The sequence below is a fragment of the Leptopilina boulardi genome, unplaced genomic scaffold (genome assembly GCF_019393585.1).
Source record: "Leptopilina boulardi isolate dan_hultmark-lab unplaced genomic scaffold, ZJU_Lbou_2.1 LbouV2_123, whole genome shotgun sequence".
Classification (NCBI taxonomy): domain Eukaryota; kingdom Metazoa; phylum Arthropoda; class Insecta; order Hymenoptera; family Figitidae; genus Leptopilina; species Leptopilina boulardi.
In genome coordinates this window covers 2,763,797-2,787,755 of record NW_026137667.1, presented here as the reverse complement: position 1 = coordinate 2,787,755, position 23,959 = coordinate 2,763,797, and the positions used below count along the sequence as shown (strand labels likewise).

The 23,959-nt window shown below is 30.8% G+C and overlaps 1 long non-coding RNA gene across 1 annotated transcript in view; it reads left to right on the top strand.

Annotated features, from left to right (window-relative positions):
* Positions 1 to 17,209: 17,209 nt before the first annotated feature.
* The window catches only part of LOC127290118 (uncharacterized), a 43,115-nt gene continuing 36,365 nt past the window's right edge, over positions 17,210 to 23,959 (top strand). The window contains exon 1 of the long non-coding RNA XR_007844257.1: positions 17,210 to 17,303. This is a non-coding gene — a long non-coding RNA (uncharacterized LOC127290118). The remainder of the gene's footprint in view (positions 17,304 to 23,959) is intronic.

Sequence of the window (23,959 nt, the reverse complement as noted above, 5' to 3'; positions counted from 1 at the left end):
TCGATTTAATGACAGGTTCCTAGCGACGGATACTTCCGGTCTATTCTGACCTCGTTAAAAAGTTGTTTTATGATTCTCTCCGACCATCTCTTAAGTGGTTTCAATTTTTTTTTTCCTTTTCTTTCTTTCCAAAAGTTACTTATTTTGTAGCTGGTGGGTGGGCCGTGATAATACATCCCCTAGTTATGAAAAAGAATATAAATAAAAAATATATTGTATCGATTAAATTGTATTAATTAAATTTTCCCGATACTATGACCGAATTTAAAAAAAAAAATTTTCTATTTCACTGCAGTGAAATAAAAATTGTGCCATTTAAATTTTGAATCTCCATTGAATTATCATTAAAAGAAAATTGAAAATTATTTTTAAAAATTGATTAAATTTGAAATTTGAATATTTGTTGGACTAAATGAAAATAAAGTTTGCTTTTGCATAAAGAAACACAAAGTAGCAATGTTATTGGTACTCGGTGCGTAGATTTAAACGAGGGTCATGAAACCACAAATGCTTGTCTGTAAACTCGACTTCTTCGTTTTGATACGCCTTACTGGTAGAATATAACTTTTAAGTTGCGTGGGTGTTTCTTTATAACTTGCAAGTGCGGATGATGGAACCACACGAACACGAATCCTGTTAGAATTAGTGCAAATTTGTTATTAGAATATTGAGATATTATAATTTCTTTTTCAAAACATATACTTTTCTTTGAAATTTTATTTAATTAATTTTCAAAATACATTTTATTCTTTTTGATAAGAAAAAACTATTTTCTTCATAATCAATGAAAAAATAAAGTATTGATCATGATAATATAGGAAAGAAAAGAAATATTCATATTTTTTGTTTGGTTTCTTATACATTTATCCTTTTTTTGCAACTAGGGGATGTGCCTTATGATCAGTGACGCGTACTTCAGATATGTCATGAGGATTTCTAGGTACATTTAGAAAGTCAGGAGCAAAAACATAGGCGCCGGCGCTACGACAGTGACACCGCCAAAGGACCCTTTCCTCGTAGAGGCGGTCGGCCGCGTCCTCGATATCTTTTCTCCCTCTTTCTCATATATGTATACCGAAATTCAAAAGGCAGGACCAAAAAAATAAAACAGCGATATATAAAGAGATCCGGATAAGAAGAGAAGTTATATAGAAAAAAAAAAGTTGATACGGTATGCGTAAAGGGTCACGAAGCACATTTTTCTAATGAAAATTAATCGCGTCATCACTAATTTCCAGGAACTGTAAAGCGCGATGAGCGAAGGTTAAAAAACTTTTGGCCGCATGTCATTTCAAAATGTTTTGACAAACGTCCTGACAGTTTATCGAAACAAATCACGTAAACTGGAATTAAAAAACAGAAAAAATAGAAAATTAGGGAATTTTGAAAATTAATTTTTACGCGACCACCCTGAATTATAAAAATGATAAAAAAGATCCGCGACTCTAATTATACGATTAAATCTGCAGGATATATAATTTTGAAAATACAAATACATTTCGCATAATTAAATATATCGCATCATTATTTATGTTTTTTCAAAATTATTACCTTCTCTGAAGATTCAATTATTTTTTGAAAGTACTTTTCAATTATAATTTTTTTTTTTTTTGGCAAAACGAAATTAATATTTTTGTGTATTAATGCGGAAAATTGATAAAAAAAATTATGCTTTTAAATATAATTGAGCGCAATAAGGATAAGAGAAGATCTTAATTGTCACAAGACGAGTAAAAAAAATCGCAAAGTAAATGGAATATTCGTGACGAGCAGGATTCTTTGATGATATATATATATATAAATAATAATAATAAAAGCGCTGACATTGCATGCGAATATATGCACGCGTCGATATGAACATCTGTCGTAAAAAGAATAATAACTATAGACACGTTATAAGATGCTGAATCGTTATATGCATCTTTGAAATGTATCAAGTTATTATCTTGTCCAGTTGGAACGCAAAATGCGATGATTGCTACATTTGCTACCTGTGTTTATTATAAACTGAGTATATTCTATAACTAACTTGTCGATTCTTTTTGAAATGTGACTGACAGCTAAAGAAGAATAATCCATAATCGCTATTTGACTGAACAAAAAAAAAAGGTATAAAAAAAATTATATATAGAAAAATGTTTCAGAATGATCCAGATTCGAGAATATATATGGACCAATTGATTCGAGAAGAAAAAGAGTCGATAATGGATGTATAAGCAAAATAATGAGCATCGAAGAACTTGTTTGCGGATCGCCAAATGAAAACATAAAATGATTTCGCGTGCGCTATTAATTGTCGCCGGGGACCACCTTCGAACGTGTTTGGCTTTTTCTCATGTATGTCGATTTCGTTTCGCATCTCTCAGCAGGTTGCTTCTGCATTGCGAATAATCCAATCTCCACGAAGCTAAAAAGAAACGGATATATAGTATGCCACAAGGGAAAGAGGTATATAGAGAAAGATAGTCAACTTGAGCGCGGCCATCTTGCGATACCACCCGGCTTCGATACAATGGACGACGCGATCACGATCGCAATAGGGACACGTACATCTCTCTCTTGATAAAATATCTAAAAAAAAAATATAGTCTACTTTTTTCATTCTAGAGGAAGAAGTCGCAAAAGCGAGAAAAATCAGTATAATTATATATATACATACAGAAAAGGACACAGGAGTTATGGAATGAAGTGGAACGGAACTTTATATATATATATATATGTGAAATGATAAAATGACATGGAATATATGCGGCGAGAAGCACGCGGTATGACGAGGAAAACAAAAAGCCAATAATTTCGGGCAATTTGAGGGCAGCCACGCGAGACTTGCGTTGGTGGGTCGCGTGACTGGGCACATCCAGTGGTGTGACTGTCACTCTGTGACTGTGACTGGTGACTATATCGTTGGTAATTTCAGAGACCGCGCGCATCATATTGTGACAATACGAACACCGTATACTTTTCTTGTACATATACCTTCTCTTCTGTAATAAGATGCGGTGGTTATAATATCAGGATAAACACATACCTACACGCACAAGGTGGAACAGTGCGAACCTCATGGCCAAGTCGTTCGCTACTATTCTTGTGTCTTATTATATATAATATATAAAGACTACAGTTGATTTCCGGTCTTGGTTACCTGTGAAATAATACGCCTACTCCCTTGTGAGCCATTTTTTTCACAGAAAACCCGTTGATTGTTATGCTTCTTTCTTTATGCCAAAAATGCAGTTTTGTTGATGTCAAATTAATCGGTTAATTACTATATAATTTCAAACTTTATAGATTAGAAATATAATTCAACTGAATTTTCTTTTAACAAATAAAATTACAGATTAAAAATTTCGTTATAGTCAAATAAAAATTGGAAATTAAATAAAAATTTTAATTTCTAATTTTTATTAACTAGGTGCTATTTAATAATCTTACACTGAAAAAAATGTATTTCATTCAAATAATTGACTATTAAATAAATATTTACAAATAATTTTTATTTGAATCAATTGAATGGTATATTTGTTTTAAATACAGAAATTATTCATTCAAATACAATTTATTTAATTCAAATAAAAATTATTTAGTTCAAGTAAATATTTATTTGATATATAATAATCGAATATTTGAATCAAATTTTATTTCAGTGTAACTTTTTAATTTCTGTCTATTTTATATATTTATATACTTTTTTTATTCTTAAAGAATTGTAGAAGATTATTTTAAAATGCTTTCATTATAAAAATACTCATCTCTAAGTAAGTCGTGATAACAATTAACTAGGGATTAAGGATCATAAAATCATAATTGATACGTTGACGTTTACTTATTAATTATATGCTGTGTGTGCCAGCAACTTTTCATCACTGATTCGCTCTTTCTTATATGGGGGGTCTTTCAGTTTGACTTTTCGCTGCATCATTTTCACATTGATTAGTCATATACACGGGAAAAAGAGAAACGTTGGATTAATACCGTTTTCCGATTGGTTCAACGTCAGTGGGCCCTGTCACGATTTCGGCATTGATTCAACAGACTTTTACTGTTGAACCTACTGTCCATCTATTGTTACAAGTAAGTTGATCCAACAGACACTGCCTACAGCGCTCCTTGCCGTTGAACCAATCGGAAAACGGTATTAATCCAACGTTTTTCTTTTTCCCGTGTATGAACTTATAGCAGTTTTTTGTTATCAATCTCCTAACATATCAATTTTCTGATATAATTATTTCTGAATCTTTATTTTTAATAGAAATAAAATAATTTTTTTTAAAAATTGACCAAAAATGAAATTTTATGACAAATTTTGTTATTTCTTTAAAAAATGATAATATTTTTTAGTTTCTATTAATATAAAAAAGGAAAAATTGTATTTAGATAAAAAATATGTGACTCAAAGGGTTAACGTCGCGAACTTGGAAGCGATAGTTTTGTGGTCATGTTTGATGGGAGTGCGTGTGGTCGATGTATTGGACGTTTCGTATCTCGTCACCCCAAACCCTTTAGCCCTCGTTCCAGAAGGTAAAACGCGAGCATTACATGCCACCGGTTCGATTTAATTTGTCTCTTTGGTCAAATGTACCTGTCTGCCCAGTGCGTTAGTACCATTATCTGTGTTCTATGTCGTGTTCATTGAATGCTTCCTGGAGAGAATATGCGGTTACCTTTATATATATTTGTACAGAGAAAAATTTTTACAAAGAAAATTAATTATATATCTTAAGCATATTGCAAGATTCATCTCTCTTGAACTGTTTTTCTCGATCATTTATCGATAATAACAAAAAAGAAAAAAAGCTTATTGAAGAGAGTTGACAACTCTTTGAAAATTGTCAGTGATAGAAAATCGAAAGCAATCTTACAACTTTACAAAATAGTCCCATTAATTTTACTCTATTGCTTCTCGAACGAACTTGATTTATTGATAAGAGTATCATCCTTATCTAGGACATTATTTCTTTTGTTTTGTGGTTTCATGATGGGAATAGTATTTTTTTTCTCTACTAAAAATTGAATTCCAATTTTTAATTTTCAAGTTTATTTTACTAACTTTATTTTTTTAAATAAACATTTTGTATATTTAAAATTTTTAATTAATTTAATTTTGTTTTTTTTTTTTCATATAGCGACCAAGATCTCATCCATATAAGAGATATCGTTGGCGAAATTGATTCAATATTGAATCGATTTATTCCTTGAAAAGAAACCTGTCGATTCTTGTGCATTGGTTAGGGAAACATATATACGTATACCAATACAAAACGTGGGTGGTCACTATGATTTCTCCCGAGTTATCGTACGATCTCGATAGTCGAGTAATTCTACGTTTTGCGAGGGCGAGTAAGGCGCATTCTGACACCTACGTCTGGCTATGAAGCATGCGAACATGTCGCCGGGGATAAAAAAAAAAAATAAAAACAAAAAAAAAACACATGAGCCTTGACTCGCGGGGTTCTCGGGTTAGGCCCCCCGTTGGTCTGGAACCAACCAGAGCCCAGAAGAACCACTCTCATAGCCACACCTCTGCCCAGAACCCGATCCTCTCTCGTTCCCTTTCTCTTTCTCTCAATTCTATCTCTTCGTTCTCTCCTCTTCTGGCCTTTACTCTTGCATCTCCCGCCTATTCAACTTTGCCATCAGATTTGTTTTTTTTTTTTTTTGCCTTTCTTCTTTGTTTTTATCCTTTTTTGGTACAAGGATTCAGGACGCAAATGAGAGCTGGAGCCCTCTCGGGACCAATTTCCAAGTTAAACCATTGAATCTATTCTAATGGTCAATATTTTCTGTGCGGGAGGTACTTTTTTTTTTTTAGTATTTGTGTTTAGTAGAAGATTTGTTTCTCGTTGCTTGAATCTTGTTTACATGAATATAGACTAGAAATATTTATCTTAAATTTTTTCGTTCAGGAAATAATCTTCGGAAATATTTTCAATGAACGTTTGAAATAGTTATAGAACAAAATTTTAATTTTTAGAAAAATCGAAATAATTTATTATGCAACAAAATTTTGCACTTATTCGAATACTGCACCCAGAGAAAAGATTTTTTTGTCTCAGAGCCAATAAATATATTATTTATTTCAAATAAATTTTATTGGAGTTAAATACAAATTTTATTCGCACTAAATAAAATTTTATTTGAATTAATAATTTTGATTAAACAGAATTTTTAATTGAATTTTTAAATTTCACATTTTTCCGAATTTTCATTTAATATAAAAATTGTGATTAGATATTTTTTATTTGTTAATCTTGGATTTTTGTCCGAATAACAGGGTGGCCGCAAGTCAGGGAAAAATTGGAAATCGGGGAAAAGTCAGAGAATTTTGATTCAATTCAGTTTTTTTTTATTTATACGTTTTTGTAATAATAGCTCATTATAATGGTGCCGTCAGATTTTTCATTTTTCAAAATATTTACTTTTTTTATAATAAAAGTTTAAAATATAATCAAATTTTGTTAACAAACAATGTTTGTTTAATCTTATCTTTTTCTTTATGAATAAAATTGTTACTTAAAAAGCATTATAAAAATTTCAATCAGCAATGCAGAATATTAAATAATTCAAAAAAATTTTTTAGTCAGGGAAAACAAAAAATTATAGTCAGGGAAAAGTCAGGGAATTTTGAAAATAAAATTTTGCGGCCACCCTGGAATAAACAATTTTGTTCGAGAAACATTTTAGCGCAAATTAAACAATTATTATTGATTGTGAATCATTTTTAGAAATTTTTTTGGAAAAAAATACTTTTTGGTTTCAAAAGTATATTAATTTTTTTATAAAATTGATAAATAAATTTTTTATTAATTTTATTAATTTAATCCTGTCAGTTTAATAAATGTAGATTATGGTGACAGATCAGAGCTTCCTCATTATATATGCCTGCGGCTTCTTATGCTGACATTGAAGTTCCTTTAGGTATAATAATAAAGTTATATATCTCAGCGAAACATAAATATATTATAACATTGTCCTGATGAGGTGCATCCTACGCAAACGTCATTGCATATATGTCGTCAAAATGAGATGCGATTAGGAGACACATACACGCACGCGTGAGACCATTAATGACACGTTGTACATCGTATCTTTTTTTTTTATATATAAATACACCCGTTCTCTATATCAGAACTTTATTTTCTCGTTGTTAACGGTTAAGAGGCGCGGTGATCTGTCATTAAATAACGATCGTTATCGGTTGTTCCGCGCCAAAGCGATGTTGCGATTTAACGAGCGATTGTTACAAATGGATCTCGATAAAGCCACTGAACCTGTGCGCTGATTATTAACTTTTTTTTCTATTTCTCTTTTCCTCTCACTCATTCTCTTTCAATATATATTATATTGTTCTAAACTTGTCCAACATAAGTAATTGTCTTTTGATTTATTAGTCATATTCATCTTTCTGAGAAACGTTTATGTACCGCCACTTTTTTTTTCATCATCCAAAGTTGAGTTTGTAATTATTATTATATATATATACTTAACGGAAAAACCAGTGCTTCTTCTTAAAGTTTAGTAAAAAAATTCTCTCTTCATTTTTTCTTCTTTAAACGAAAGCAATAAGAGTTTTGTTGCAAAGTATTTCGCAATAATATAGTTATGATCGGTAATTGTAATGCAGAAAATTGTTTATCTTTTTTTTTTAATTTTCATCGCTAATTCCAAAAATTATACTGAAAAGAAATTATTTAATTAAAATGATCGTTTATACTTTATTATTAAATAAATATTTACTTTTATCAATTTTTTTTTGTAAAATATATATGCACCTAGAGAATAGGATTATATTTGTCTCAGAACCAAATAAATATTTGTTTCAAACAAATTTTATTTGATTTCAATAAATATTTAATTTACGCTAAATAAAATTTTATTTTTGCCTAAATACAATTTTTTTTAACGAAAGAAAATTTTATTAGACTCTGAGACAAATATATTTTTATTTAATTCAAATATAATATTATTTGTCTTAAATTTCTCTGAGTGTGGTATATTTGTTTCAAATATACACAAATTATTGGTCGAAATGCAATTGGTATTGATTCAATTAAAAAAGAGTATTTGGTTCAAATATAAATATTTATTTAATAACAGTAATTGATTATTTAAATTAAATATTTTTATGTTGCAGGTTGAATTCATTTTCCAAATTTTTTTCTGCCTCTTTAATTGAAAATTATAGTTGTAAAAAATATTCTATTAATACTTCTATAGATCTAGAAATCTAGATTCTTCATTTAAATCGTTATAATTAAATTGAATTAAAATTAATCAATATGCTCGATTTCACCAAAAATATTTTAATATAATAAAAAGGGGAAAACAAGGAGAAAGTATATATACGCATACTTGAATAATAATGGCGATGAAGTGATTTAAAAATCGCGTAAAGAAATAATATATATAAGATTGCTGATAATCTACCCTTCTTTTGCGTGGTATATAATATATATATGATGATGATGGGTATATAGAATGGGCACAATATGTGTGTATATATATATAAAGTAAAAAATGCATTTATGGTGAAACCGTTAATTATTAATATGAATCTCAAAATCGGCGTCACGTTGAAGTCAATCCACTTTCGCACGATCATCGTAATGACGTTCATTGTAAATTGCGCTGTGGGCGTAGCCCATGGGTATTCCAATTAACAAACGTTCCAATTATCCACTTCACGTTTCTCGCTGATAATTATACAACTCCCGCAGCAGATGGTCTCTTTTGAATCCTCAATATTACGCACTCGCTTGCGTGATTATTATTATATATATACATATATACTGTATTTTGCATTCACAAAATTATGAGATATTTTTGCGCGCACTTTATTATTTTATTTTGATATTTCATATATTTTTAGATTTTAATCAAGAAATGATTTTAATTCAGTGTAGTTTCAAATTGATTTTATTTACTCATATCGCTATTTTTCTTGTTTTTCTCAACATTTCTTCTTTTTTTTTTAGATAAGATCTCAGAACCATGAAAGCTCTTTTCATAAGAGTACAAAAATTGTTTATCACATAATTTTCTACTTTCATCACTGTTTTTTCTAAATCGTTACATTCGTATAATTTTTTATTAAAAAAATTTATTTAGTTCAAATAATCGTTTACTTGACTATTATCATATTTATTTGGACCAAATAATTTTTATTTTCATCAAATAAATTTTATTCATCGAAAATTTCTATATTTAAAATAAATAATTTTTAATTGACACAAATAATTATTACAAATAAATATTTATTTGATAATAACCGATTATTTGAATTAAATAAATATTTTCTTATTTTATTTAAAATATATGTTAGGATCTATATAATAACCTTATTATTTATTTTAATAGCCTTCAAACAAAGTTTGAAATTTTTCTTAAAAAATAGTTTGCATTAAAATTTTCTTTAGAAAAGATAAATATATATATTCTTTGTTGAAAGGTGCGTGAAAATAATTGATGGCAAAGATATTATCAATCTTGCGTTCCGCTTTAGTTACGATGAATCTTTTCTCGAGTATATATATAGATTGAGTTGTAATTGCCAAAATTATGTGAAAAAACACACACTTCATTTGAATATAAATGAGTTTTGTTTCAATGGAGTTTAATTGCATAAAGAACATGCACTTTTTTTTCCACATTTACGGATGCGTAAATGAAAAAGATGTTCCATCCAAATTAAAGCCATAATTATATCCAAATAAGTTGCGCCACAATAATTATTATATATAAAATTGGAATCCAAAGTTGTTATATTATTATTTAATAACTTATTTTTGAATTTTGAAATTATAAATTCAAAATAAATTTCCTGAATTTTCGAAATTTCCGGAATTTGAAAAATAACAAAGGGGAAGTTTATGAATTATACAAAGCTCCTCAAGGGAATGCGCCAAATTTGCAATTTTGATTGCACTTATTGTTTATTATACTCTGTTTTTTCGCAGTTCTTTCTTTTTTACATATTATTATCGAAGCGCGAACTTAGTTTACATTATATAATTCTATCAAATAAAAAAAATATATATTTGCTATATATTTTAAAATGGTTTAGATGACTTGTAAAGTCCATGCATTTTCCGCTTCGCAACTTCTACACTCGGAGATACCGATATTATCTTAATTATCCCATATACAAACAGCAAAAGCACAGTCCATTGAGATAAGAATCTGAAACGTTTAGGAGTTAACATGAACTTTAATGGCAATGTATGACATCAGTGAACGCACACGTGATGATATTTTATACCTCATGTAATTTAAAAAAAAAAATTAATTTTCTAACTTTGTACAATACATTTTAATATAGTTATTATTTTAATTCACATATTTATATAAAAGATTTTCAGATCTTTAGAAGGAAAAAAAATATATTCTAATAATGTGCTTTGTAAAAAAAATTTATATGATAAAGGAAATTCTTTTTTTTTTTTTAGTTTCAGTGATTATACATTGCCTAAAGGTCGAGTAAACAATTATTTTTTCCATTGTTAGTAATGGAAAATACATACCTGTGGTGGTTGCGTGATCTGCTTTTGCGATGAACCACTATACTCACCCCAAAAAGTAGAGTGTATATATTTTATATGTATATACATATATATATATAGGGAACCCTCCCTTATGATTTCCCCTCCTTCCTGGAAAAATAAACCGCGCACAGATACAGAGAGGCGAATATATAGCGGACTGTATACAACGAGGGGTTGAAGAAAGAAATTAATTAGCTTTGCGTTACCGAAAAAGAGTTCAAAGGAAGTGGCTCAGACTGAACTCTCTGATTTCCGTGTATACTACACTTTCCAAGGGAAGTGGGCTATACCTATGGCTAAAATGGCGGAATCTTTGATTTTTTTTAAGTATCTCGTGAACAATTGACTCCTAATCTGGGTTTTCTTTCTGTAAAAGATTTGAAAAATCATATTTAAATATCGTGGACAAATTATTTGAAAGTAAAAACAAATTTTTTCCCCCAAATTAATATTCAAACATTAATATTTTCGTAATTTTTTTTTTTTTTTTTTTTTTGATACAAATAAATATTTACCTAATTATTTCAATTGAATGTTTTTGGGCAATAGGAATTAATATAAAATTTCTATTTTTAATTTTGTCTTACCATTTATTGACAACGTAATCTAAACTTAATTGAAATTTTTTTTTCGAATTAAAAAAAGAAAAAAAAATCTCTTGTAACAACTTTATATAATCACGCATTGGGTGTTAATTATACGTATATATAGTAGCTGTTGAGTTATCTATTTCCTTAATATCTCTATCGATGAATGGCAGCATTCATATTAGAAGAATTTGTAGGTACATAAGTGTAATTGCTCGTGAGTATATCTCATTTATAAGAATCGTAATCTCACTCGACTATCTAATTCTAATACTTAATATCTTTGGACTTGACTTATCGTTGATCGTTATTAACGCCGTACGCAATATTACAGATCAAAGGCATACTCGCGGATATGATTATTTATTTCCTTTTCAATTACAAGTTGATACATATATAACTTTGCAAAAACGAAATATTTAATATATATATATACACACCTAGAGAAATGATATATTTGCTTCAGAGCCGCAAATAAATAATTATTTGTTTCAAATAAATTTTATTTGCTTTAAATAAATTTTATTTATTTCAAATAAAAATTTTGAAGTGCAATATTGTTTCCATGACACAGGATTTTTCAAAAAATTTTCCCAATTTTCGATTTTTCTTTCCTGAAAAAAATATTATTTCAATTTGCAAAAATTTTCTAATACCAAAGTTTTGTGAAAAAAATCAGTTTTCTCGTTTTTATTATTTTTCTAATTAAAAATTTGCTAATTGAAAATATAATAATTTATTGTGATTAAAATTTTTGAAGATTAAAGAAATTTATATTATTTATAAAAATAATTTTTTTTTTGAAAAGAAAGTTTCCAAATGCAGGCCACTTGGCAAAAATGTTACTTTATAATAACGATTGACAAATGATTTATATGTAAATCGAAAATATTTCGAGATATTTTCGATTACGAGATCAAATATATATAAAAAGAGGGCAACAGATAACTGAAATCTGTACCTGTCTTCTAATCCGATTGTCTTCAAATAAGACCAGTCTCCCTCCCCTTTGGTTTTAAAGCTCCGTTTTCCCCCTTGGAGTTGAATCGCTCTCACACATATATATACAGAAACCACCCACACACGAACAGATGTACCGCTAAAGTAAATCCTGCAAATAGTTTGGTTGCCGAGACCAGTCGTCGAGTTATACGCAGTCAGTTTCATCCCCTTTCGCGTTCCGCGGTGTCATCGTCAGAGGGCGCTGTGGTTGACACAGAATGACACCCCACCCTAACTCTCCTGATACAGCGGTCGTCACAGCATCTCGTTTCATCCTCTTCTCTCTATCTCTCTGTTTCTCTTTCCATCGCGCTCATCACATGCAAACAAAACAGTGTCTCAATCAACCACCCTCTCGCTTTGACTTAACCCCCCTCTCGACCCCAGTTTGACCCGTTAAATCTCAGTTTCAATTCGAAGGGTGGAGAATCAAAGTTTAGAGCGAGAGAAAGAGAGAGAGAGATCCTGAATCGGGAGCAAGAGTAGGAAAGCGGTATTTGCAGTAGCTACTAAATTTCCTAGGGATATCTCTGAGGATTTTAAATTTAAATTTTATTTGATTATATTTGAATTTAATTTTGTTACTCGTACGGGGTTGACTTTTTCTGTCTCTCATCCCTATGGGGAAAATATATTTCGTCTTCAGATGCTTGCATGATATTTCCTCTCTTTTTTCTCTCTGTCTCTTTTTTTTTTCTCTGGAAAAGTGAGTTTGTATTAACTAATAAGTATTTTATGCACTTATAGGTATCCGCGATCTCACGCAGCGGGTGGCTCCTTTTTATTACACCCCGCGAACAAGATGTCAGGAACTGTGCGCACTTGGTTCGTGATATGACTCTATGGCAAACGTGAGAAGCCTGTCGGTTGCAAATATAGGAGAGAGAGAGAGCTGTTCAGACGCAAGACATTTTGAAATTAACATCAGTTTCCGACAGCTTCTCCATATTCATACTTGGTGTCGAAAATTTCATACACGATGTGAGCTTTCAATTTCCAAGAAGTATAGAATTTATCTTTCAAACTTATCTCGATTTGCTAAGATTTTTAGTACAGTTTCGAGATAATAGCTCCGGATTGAACCAACGAATTTTGAGCTAGTTCAAAACAATTTTCGATTTTTTAAATTATAATTTAAAAAATCGAAAATAGAAACACCTTGGAAAAACGATAGTTAATTGCTTATATATTTTTTTTTGTTTTAATGTCGGGAGACGAATTTCTCAAATTGCAGTCTCGATATTCTGCCACCGTGAAATTCTCTTTCTATACTTACAAGGTAATTTATGATTTTGACGGGGAGACACAACGTTGAACGATCGATTCGACTTAAGTATGAACGTTTCTCAGTAACCCGTACCGCGTATATAGTCACTCTGTAAGGGAAATATATTATTGTATTCGTTTGGCGATCTTCTCTGTTGATATATACCGAAGAAGAGCGGTCCACACGGTAGTTTGGTAGCAATAATATAAAAAAAAATTCTCTGAGCGATGCGGTATAATTACGGCATGTGTAAGTGTAAGAAGTTTACGGTGTAACACTTAGCGCCGTTGTACTGACAAACTTCTTTTATATAAAAATTCTACTATATATATATATATACCGCACGTGAAAATTATTTTCACGATTCAAGTCATGCGAAGGTGACCGAGCCGATTTAACGCTGCATTTTTCTGTCCACCCAACAATTTGCACGTTTGCCTCAGCGAATACCGTGCTTTTTATAACCATCGCCTTGTACGTTTCAAGTTTGTGCGCGCGGATATTAACGAGTCTTCGAAGTCGAAAATGTTCCTCTCTCAGACATTCAGAATTATGTCTCTTGTTAATATCTCATGATTGTCAAAGACATTTCTAAATGGCACCAAGTTTTTGTTTCAATTTATATATCCTTTGCCATTTCATTTTCCTCGAAATTGTATACTAAAATTATATTTTTACTATTTGTTTAGTAATTGTATTTTTTTACTGATGTTTTATTTTATTTTCAATATTCTTTTTTTATTTTGATTACAAAGAAATGTGATATAGGGTTTCATTTTTTACTATTATTCCGTTTCGTTTCACATATGGCATATTTTATTTTCTATTCTCTTGGAATTATATAAAAAATAAGGTGTAATTTTGGAAAATAACAGGTTCCTAAAAAGATAATTTTTTCGTAAGGGATGTGTTGAGGGTCCAGGAAAAAATATTTGCTATGTTCCACATTTTTTTTGATATTATTTTCCAAATCGGAAATATTTTTCATTTGACGAATTGTAGAAAAATTTCATAAAATTGTGTTTTAAGAAACTTCGATTTTAAAAAATGGGGATAATTCTTCTATACACTATTGATGTATTAGCTTTTTTTTTCTCTCGACTGAATATATTTTTATAATAAAAAATTATCGTAGTTGTCGTCTTGGAGACAGTCAAACGTTCTATCTAGACTGACCACCATGAGGGTTCCATTATTGATTTATACGTATTTCCGTCCACAATTGCCCTTTTGTCTAAGCACATACACAATTCTTTATTATTTATATCGACATATGTTATAAATATATAAATATATCAATTCTTTTGATATAGATACTTTCTGCTTTATGGGGTTTACATTTTATTAAACTGTAAAGGAAAAAAAAACACATAATTTCAATTTTGAATTAAGAAATATATATTTTCCGCAAATTAATATTTTTTCTAATTAAATTAATATTCCTTTTCTCATTTTCAGTTTGAGATTTTGCAGATTAGATTAAATATATGAAAATACGATGGAATATATTTCGTTAGGAAAAAGAACAAAGCGTTTTAATTTTATCAATTATCGCTTGTTCTCCGGAACTGTGGTACTTCACACACAAGGTTATCTGTTTTTATTCCACTTTGTTGTGTATATATATATATTGGAGAAATCTCAAGTTTCAATGCGTCATTCATCATTAAATTTTTTTCGCAGTCTGACAGTACAGTTTTCGCGTTCTCAAACACCACGAGAAATCATTCATCGCCGCGCGCGTTCCGGAGAACGGTTTTATTCCGCAGTCTTGCGGAACAAGGATGGGTGATCTATATAGATATGTGCGCGTGTTTAATCCCTTGTTGTAAAAAAAAAGAAAAAAAAAAAATGAGTCTTGGAAGACGCTGATAGCGAGCAATGATGATGGTGGTGGTCTCGATAGCGGACATGAAAATCCCGTGGCTGGCTTTAGAATCAGCGATAATGCAGAGTCATCTAGATTTTGAGTATATGAGCTTAAACATATATGTTAAAGGCGCCTCTTGTATAGATATATATTTTTCGTGACGTAGCTGAATTCCCGATGAAAGAATCTGTTTGACGTCGTCACTCTCTTGCCAAAAAGTCGATTTTTATTCACCCCCCTTTTTTTTATTATCCACTGAGAAAACGGATCACTTACTACGAAAAAATAAGGGATATACCAAAAAAAAGCTCGATTTATTTTTGACGTATTCAAATCATTAGTATTTTCAAATAGTATTTTTAATTATTACTTTAGTGTATTTTTTTCAGAATATTTTCTATTTCGGCGATATAACAATCTCTCGCTCCCTAGAAATGTTACATTTTACTATGAGATATGAGAATATAATTATATGTGTATTTATACGAAGAGGCGAGTGTAATTCAAAGAAGTTAATAAATCCTTTGGTACTTGGGATGAGATTCTACGCCGTCGGCAAAAGACAAGACGTAGTTTCCATCCTCAGGATTGCGTCGTCGCCTCTTTCTCGAGAATCCAGTGAGTTAAGTCCTTCTGTGACTGAAATGCTTATTGTAAAGCGAGAGCGCGACGGCGGTGGCGGTGAAATAATTCAGTCTTAATTAGGATTTACGCGACGGCGGAGAACAATTAAAACATAAGACAGTCGCCGTTCAAGACAATCTTGAACAAAAATAATTGGTCAACTTTGATTACTATTCTTGCAAATTTTCAACAAATCTCACGCACTTAATTGTCAGATTTTTTTTTTAATATCTTTCATTGATTCCAAAAAAATATATTTCACCAAAAAAAAAAAAATAATTCCTTTCCATTTCGAAAAATGGGATAATTTTCATGAATTAATATTTTGATTGATTGAATATAGGTTTACCTTTATATATATATACACGAGAGTAACCACAAAAATTTCATAAACGACCTTCAGACATCCTTATGTTATAACAAGAGGTCCTAATGGTTCCACTTAGTTCGTTCCAAAACTTCTCAGTGGAATTCAAGATATTTTTACTTTCATTTTTCTTGTGACCGCGTTTATATAGCAGATGTGGTCAAGTTAGAACCTTTACAATTGTGATGAGAATTATTTATTTTATTTTGTTACATAACAGAAAATAATGGACTAATTTTTAATGGAAAAATAATTTTATATGCAAATTAGTAATTACAGTCTACTTTTTTCAATTTTTTTTTTAAATGAGTATACCATCATTTTATGCACAAAGAAATGAAAAGTATGATTTTCTTGAATGAAACTGAATAGTGGAAATATACGTATTGTAATAAAAATGTCAGTATATTTCTATTTTATTCAGATTCAATTCAGAATTACCAGCTTAAATTGCGATATGAAAGCTTTTTGAAATAATTTTCATTTTGTAAATCTTATGTGATGGTTGCTGTAAACATTGCTTTAAAATATTTTTTGCAAATATTATTTTTTGATAATAATTTTTAAAATTATATGTAGAGCCGACATATGCTTTCAGTACAAAATTAAAAATTACTAAGGATTTAAAGTTGCAGTTAATAAAAAAATAATATAGAAACTTTCAAAAAGCTTTTTGAAATAAAATATGAACATGATAAAGCTAATATTAAATGTATATTATGAAAAGGCATAGAAAATACATAGAGAGAATAAGATCTTAAAGATCTCAATATAGTAATAAGAAGAGAACTTTATAGAAAATATAGTTTTTAAATCTAAATTTCAAAGTGAATTAAAAATTACGTTTCTTTAATGTTTCAAAAAATAATGACTTTTAATGTTTTTTATTAAAAAAATTTTCTGGTTTTGAATTAATCTATTTTCAATTTTTGCAGGAAATAGAAAAATCTACTTGCTGATCTACTATACACTGATGAAGAAAACAAATTCTAGAAACTTCTTGATGTTTTGCATCTACTTTGGAAGGAGAATTCTATTTGGCGAAATCGTAAGTTTTGAAATTTAATATAAATTCGTTGAATAATTATTTAACTTAAAATTATATATTTTTTATTTATTTATAAGTTGATGATTTTTTTTTTTAGTTATTTTTCCGAATTTTTAAAAATAGATCAATTTTTGAAAAACCATCGCTCGCGACACTTGGAAAAATATATAATATACATTAATGGCGTCGACTCCATCAGCGGTGTTTGTAATTAGCGGATAATAATTGTCGTCATCGTCGTCGTTGATTGGTTCGCAGCACCTGCCATCTGCAGGTGTGTAAGCTCTTCCAAACGCCTCGATTGATCACTTTTGCAAACCCGTTTTCATGAAGGACAAAACTTCATCAGTGTAAAAATCATTTCGCAGTTCCTTATATTATCTCATAGGGATTTTTCGGGACATTTCGTCGTTTGCCTGCTGCTGTGCCATTTGAAATTAGAACAAAAATTGGATGTATCATTTCCACCTGGTTAGGGGCTAAAAAAATAAAAAAAAAAAGATGAAGCAGGAAAGTTGTTAACGCGTATGGTAGGCGCTGTGTAGAAAATTACGTGTTTGTGGTTATTGGCAGTTGGGTTATAAAGGCAAGAAAATTCATGGTAGGAGAGAGAGTCAAGATTATGGAGGGGCCAGTCACGAGAGGAAGAGAAAAAGAGAAGAAAAGAGAGAAAAAAGAGAGAGAGATCGAGAAAGAGAGAAAGAAGGTGAGGGAATATATATAGGAGTGATTGAGAAGAAAACAGTGGGAGGGTGGGTGGAAAGGAAGGAGATAGGTAGGATGGACCAGCGTGCGTCTTTCACGGTGGTCCGCAGGGTCCGAGAGTAGCTCTCGTCCTCATCGTCTCTATCCGCGGACCCACTTCTTTATATATATATATATACTTGGCTCTCTTACGAAGAGAGAAGCCTACGGCTAATATTCAACGTAACCTCCCTTATTTCGTGCGGGGCCGGGCTTATATGCATTTTCGGGAAGAAGTCATTATAATATAGACGTCTTGTTAGCTATATATACAGCTAGAATTGGTTTTAGGCGTATGCATAGCTAATGAGAGGACCAGCTGCCGTATATCCGCTGCGCCCACCGTGTGTGTGTACAATTTAAGCGCATCTTATTTCGAAACATAAAAGGGATTTTGTCTTGCGAAAACAGTTCATTTTCATTTCTTTCTTGATTGACTTGTTCTTCTTCATTATAGAATAATATCTTTTGGAGGTTTTTTGCCAGCACTTATAAATTACAATAAACTGAGAGCTAAAATTTTTATTCAAATTTCCTTACAATTTTCTGTTAAGGAAAAAAAAATTATCAATTTAAAAAACGAAAAGTAGAAATCTTTCTCTCGAGGTAGAAAAAACAGGGGTGAGATTAATCTTTTCCAAGACCGATCCGTCCCTGAACGAGTACCGAAGGCATTACTCGGTCGTAGGCACGATTATGATTTGTTGACCGGACCACCATGGCTGTGAGTTCCTGACTTGCTCCAAGAACCACACTTGGCCAAGGTTGAAATACTCCTTCGAACATTTGTTTTCTCAATTATAAAGTGATTAATGCTTCAGCGGATCTTTCCTATATTACTAAATATTTACTATTTTATTTATTTACCAGTATTAATATTATTTTATTACTATTTCAAATTATTCATTTTTCAGTATCACTAATTAACATTTTTATATCTTCTTTTTTTTACGCTGTAAAATAATATATAAAGTGTTTAATTACCGTAACACACAGAATATTCTTTATTTATAAGGCTATTTTCGGCGCAATTTTATGATTCCCATGACGTAAGTGGATCCCCTCATCTCGCTGGTCCAGAATCCCCGCGCAGTATGTATATATATATATAGTGCGGAAGATTTTAGTGCGGTCACAGTGGCTACACACCCCCGCGATAAACTTGTGCCACCACTGAAATTCGCTACGGTTTTGGTATATAGATGCGAGGGGGGAATTGCGAACTCGCCAATATAGGCAATATAGAAATTCATCTCGAATGCAGGTATTAACATAAAAATTGCGTGACCGATCAGTTCGACACACCAAGCCCTCTGATCGCTCTATTATTCAACGATTTTTTTTTCTCCCCCTTTTATATCAGCGAAAAACTTATGTAACTTGGAAAAAAAAACAACTGCTTTTCTTTTATCTTTCCATTTTTTGAAATTGCATTTTCCAAAGTAGTTTAAAGATTTGTTTTTTGAGTTTTATATTTATACTTTTGGAAGTGTATAAAATTTTATAGGTCTCGGATTAAAATGACTTACAAATTTTTTGGGTTATCTCTTTTTTAGAAAAGACTTTAAGATATTATAAACAAATTTTCTCTTGTAGAATTATTCAAATTTCTTTAATAATTATTAGATTTTGAAATTTATTTTCACTAGTTATTTATATTAGTTTTTAGTTATTTAAAGTTTTATTTTATTGAAAAATAAATAAATTTACTAAAACGATTTTTTTAAAAGTCGATGGCCTGATTTTATCGAGATGCAATAAAATTAGGAAAAATCATTGTTATTAATAGATTGTTTCTGATTTTAGGAGGAGAATAATTTTTAGGATTGGTTTAAGGAATCACTTGAGTTTGAAATCCGGCGCTCTTGAGATGCGTAAAGTTATGAAGTCGAGAGAAGGAAAAAGTCAAATAGAAGCCAAAAATGAGCTAATAATTCCTATTTCGAGATTTGGAAACCCCAGCGATGAGGGTTGCATATAGCATGCATTTTGTGTGAGCAATGATGCTAGTATATCGGGGTGTATTGAGAGCCTCTCCGTAAGCGCCAGGATCTGTCATGAAGGCATAAATCAATGTTTCTCGCTTGCAGTACACACACACACAGAGAGAGAACTTGAGCTATAGTGTATTGCAAAGCTATGCTTTATTATGCCGGACACAATTGCGTGTTGCCTAAGCCACGTGACCGGCAACTTCCGGCCGACGTTTGGGTTCCGCTTGGTGAATGTCGTCGCATCTTCCCATCCCCGCTTGATTCACGTGTCAAGCGACGCTCCGTCTTTCACGCTGAAACGAGGCGAGGATAGTGGATTGATGTTTAGTTTGTTATATATAGGAAACGTAAACTGAGTATCATCCCTGTTTCACTTAATCTTCCGATTTTCGAGCGTAAATGGACGATGCGACACACAACCCTCTCTTTCTCGATTCTTCCCCTTTTACCTCTCTCTCTTGATCTATCTTCTGTGTATATGTGTGTTTTCATCTCCACCTCCTTCCCCTTTCAGAACGCACACGCGATCAGCAATTTACTTTGGCTAAGAGCCATTGTCACAACAGAGAGAAAATCCTGAGAATTCTATGAGTATAGTTTCAATTCCGGTTTTAGGGGAATAAATTGACCAGTCATTATAATTATTAGTTTTGATTTTCAATCTCTTCGATGGAAAATTAGATTTATCAATGTTTTCTGAGAAGAGTTAATTAATATTTTGATACATAAATAAAGGGAAAATATTTCGTACTCATAAATTGAATGACAGTAAATATTCTGTAACTTCATTTCTTAACATGAAAATATTCAGTCTTGGAGCCGTCAAGATAGAGAAAAAAAAACATAATGGATGTTCCTTCTTTTTATCCAATTGATTTAGATCACCTTTGGAATGCGATGGCAGACTGATCAAGTTGATACTTTGGTCCATAAGTTTATTCTCAAGAATAAAAATATTTTTTCGATACAATTTTTTACATATATATATATATATTTTTTTTAGAAATTTCCCACTTAAGAGTTAGTGAATCATATAAAAAGCATTTAATTTAATTTCTCTTATATTTATATGATACAATCTAAAACTCACATGCATTATATAAATGAAAGAAATGAAGATCCTCTTCCTGTTCACGCAGAAATAATGAATTGTAGGTGTTCCCTGACGTTCCGAGTTACTTATTATTGACGACTTTAATTACTCATGAAGGCGCGCGGTTTAGGAGTATATACCTGTTATAATACCTAACAAATTACTGGTTTTAAGGAACTAATTTATACTAATTATGTACTCGCAATGAGAAAAGAATAACCGCTAATCCTCGAGACAAGAGGAAAGGCTTGGAATTCCTTTCATTCATTGCCACTCGCCAACGATATATATATATATGTTTCTTATTGTATACCGTATGTAACTCTTTTATTGCTATATTTCCTGTGTCTGTCTTTTGAGACTCTTTTTCACAAAAGTCATAAACGATCGCTTCATACTGAGTTCAGGCTTCCGGATTTCAAATTCTTCGCATTATTCGCTTCTCCTCAATGATATTATTTTTCATGCCCAAGTGCGTGTCGGTAATGCGACAACTTGAAGTATTATTTCAAATTGTTCTCTCGCTGAATATTTAACACTTTACAAATGATTGTATTATTTGATCATTGTGGAAGTTGAGAGGATTTATTATATATATGTATACTTTCATTTACTTCTTTTTGTTTTACAAATATGAAAATTTTATTTGGATTATTCTTGGTATTTTATCTTTTTGGAATTAGTATATTCATTTTTACAAATTAAAAATTTATTTTCTGAATATTTTATAAAATTAATTTTATTTACGAAAATTTTCATGAAATTATTATTGTTTAGTTTCTAATTATTGAAATTATTTTTTTGCACAGTTATGCGATTTTATAAATTAGGTTTATTAACTCTTAGAATTGATTAGGAAATCAGTAAATTGTCTTTACAGTTTGAAAGTGATTTTTTTTAGTATTCCCTGGGAAGAAAATTTAAATGCATCATTTTTTAGGTTCGAAGTATAAAAATTTTACAATTACTTATTTCCGTGAGAAAGCGCTTTTTAGTATTTTTCTACATTTCCTATATACTTGTTTTAATTTTAAATACAGTCCAAAGATTCATTTAATTATTTTTTTAATTTTCCTTCGTGAAAAAATTTTTCCAAAAAATTGTTTTTGAAAATTGATTCGATCTGGAAGAATTTTCAAAAGAGAGGTCTTTTTTTATTGGGATTTGATTTACATGAATTGTTTCGTTTCATATATAATATATGGGATCTCAATTCACCCCACAGGATCATTCTTTGTAGGAATTATTTGTTAGCAATTTTCCAAGCTGTCGGTTTATGGCTCATGTGTGTACATATGCACTTCATGTATCGAATTTATTTCTCTCTCTCTCTCTCTCTCTCTCGTTCTCCCAATCTCGTATCGTTATTGCGGTCATTGTCATTGTAATGCTAGGAGGAATAATAGATAATACGAAAGTGGTACGCGTGCTGCAAGGCACACGACCGGCACTGGGTGTCAGCCATACCAATGGCGTCGAATAATTTTCTTTCTCATCAAAAAATACTTTCCGCTTCTTCAATATTTGTTACAAAAAAATTGTCAACTCATCTCAGGTATCATTTTTTTCGTCCATGAATAATTTTTCAATTTTTGAAAAAAAAAGTTTTCTATTTATTTTTCAATTATTTTGAAAAATTAAATTGCTCATTGAAAATAATTAGTAATTTTTTGTTCTATATTTCAATAAAAAAAAAAAAAGGGATTATATATGGAGAAGTGAAAATTTCGCATGGTCGATTTTGAAAACGTGGTACAAATCGAAGCCACACGCGACTTTACATACATGCTTTGGTTCGTTGATCTCAACCCCAACTTTTGGATTAGGGTGAATCAACGGTAAGAGCTGTGTTTATTGACACAGGAAGTGATTCCCGCGCCTATGTGAATTGAGGATGGGGTCCATTCGGGTATATGGAGTGAGTAGAATTGGCGCGTTATATTTGCACCGTAATCCCGCATGATAAATTGTTCAAAAAAAAAAAAAAAGACTCGTGTGCGCGCGCAAAAGACAAGCTCTATTAATTTTACGTTATAAACTCGGCCCTCTCGAAGAAAGATATATATAGGGGGATGACGATTATGAGATGTAAAATTTTTTGGTAGAACGTTATTGCCTGTTGAGTCGTTGAAAAAGATATAACCGGAAACGAGACAACTATTATCGCTATGATTATATGATTCTTATGAGATCGTTTCGCGGAAACATTAAAATGATGACAACAAAAGTTTTTAAAGCGTCTGGACTACAATGTAATTGATCTTTTGCGATGTAAAAAAAAAATTGTGCAGCATTGCGGTATATATGACAATTTTTTGTCACTTTTTAAAATAAAATTTTTTTTTAAAAAAATTTTGTAAATTGTAAAATAAAATTTCAAATCAGGATTAATGTGAAATTTTTTTCTCATTTGCAAGTGAGACAAGAAACGCGCTTATTTGGTTACCTGATTATGTGCTTTTTATTTGTTTTTTGTAACGTACTGTAAACATTCCGTTGGTGACGGTATCGTGCGAAGGGGCCAGTTTCGAGAAGCTTATCTCTATATATGTTTGATGAATTAATCGACCTTAAAGGAGGACCTTGCTTCGCCTAACGTGTCTCATAGCCATCTGTAAGATCTGAAACGTGACAATCTATCAACCCGGAAAACACACCCTCCAGGCAGTTTCGTCCCAGTTGATTGAAATTTACCTTTCTCTTCTCTTAAATCCATCTTTTTTTCTTTTATTTCCAAAAAATTTCTTTTCCAATAAAAATTATTTTCTAATATTCAATTAAATTTACAAAATTGGGTAATTTTTTTTTTTTATTTACTTTTGAAT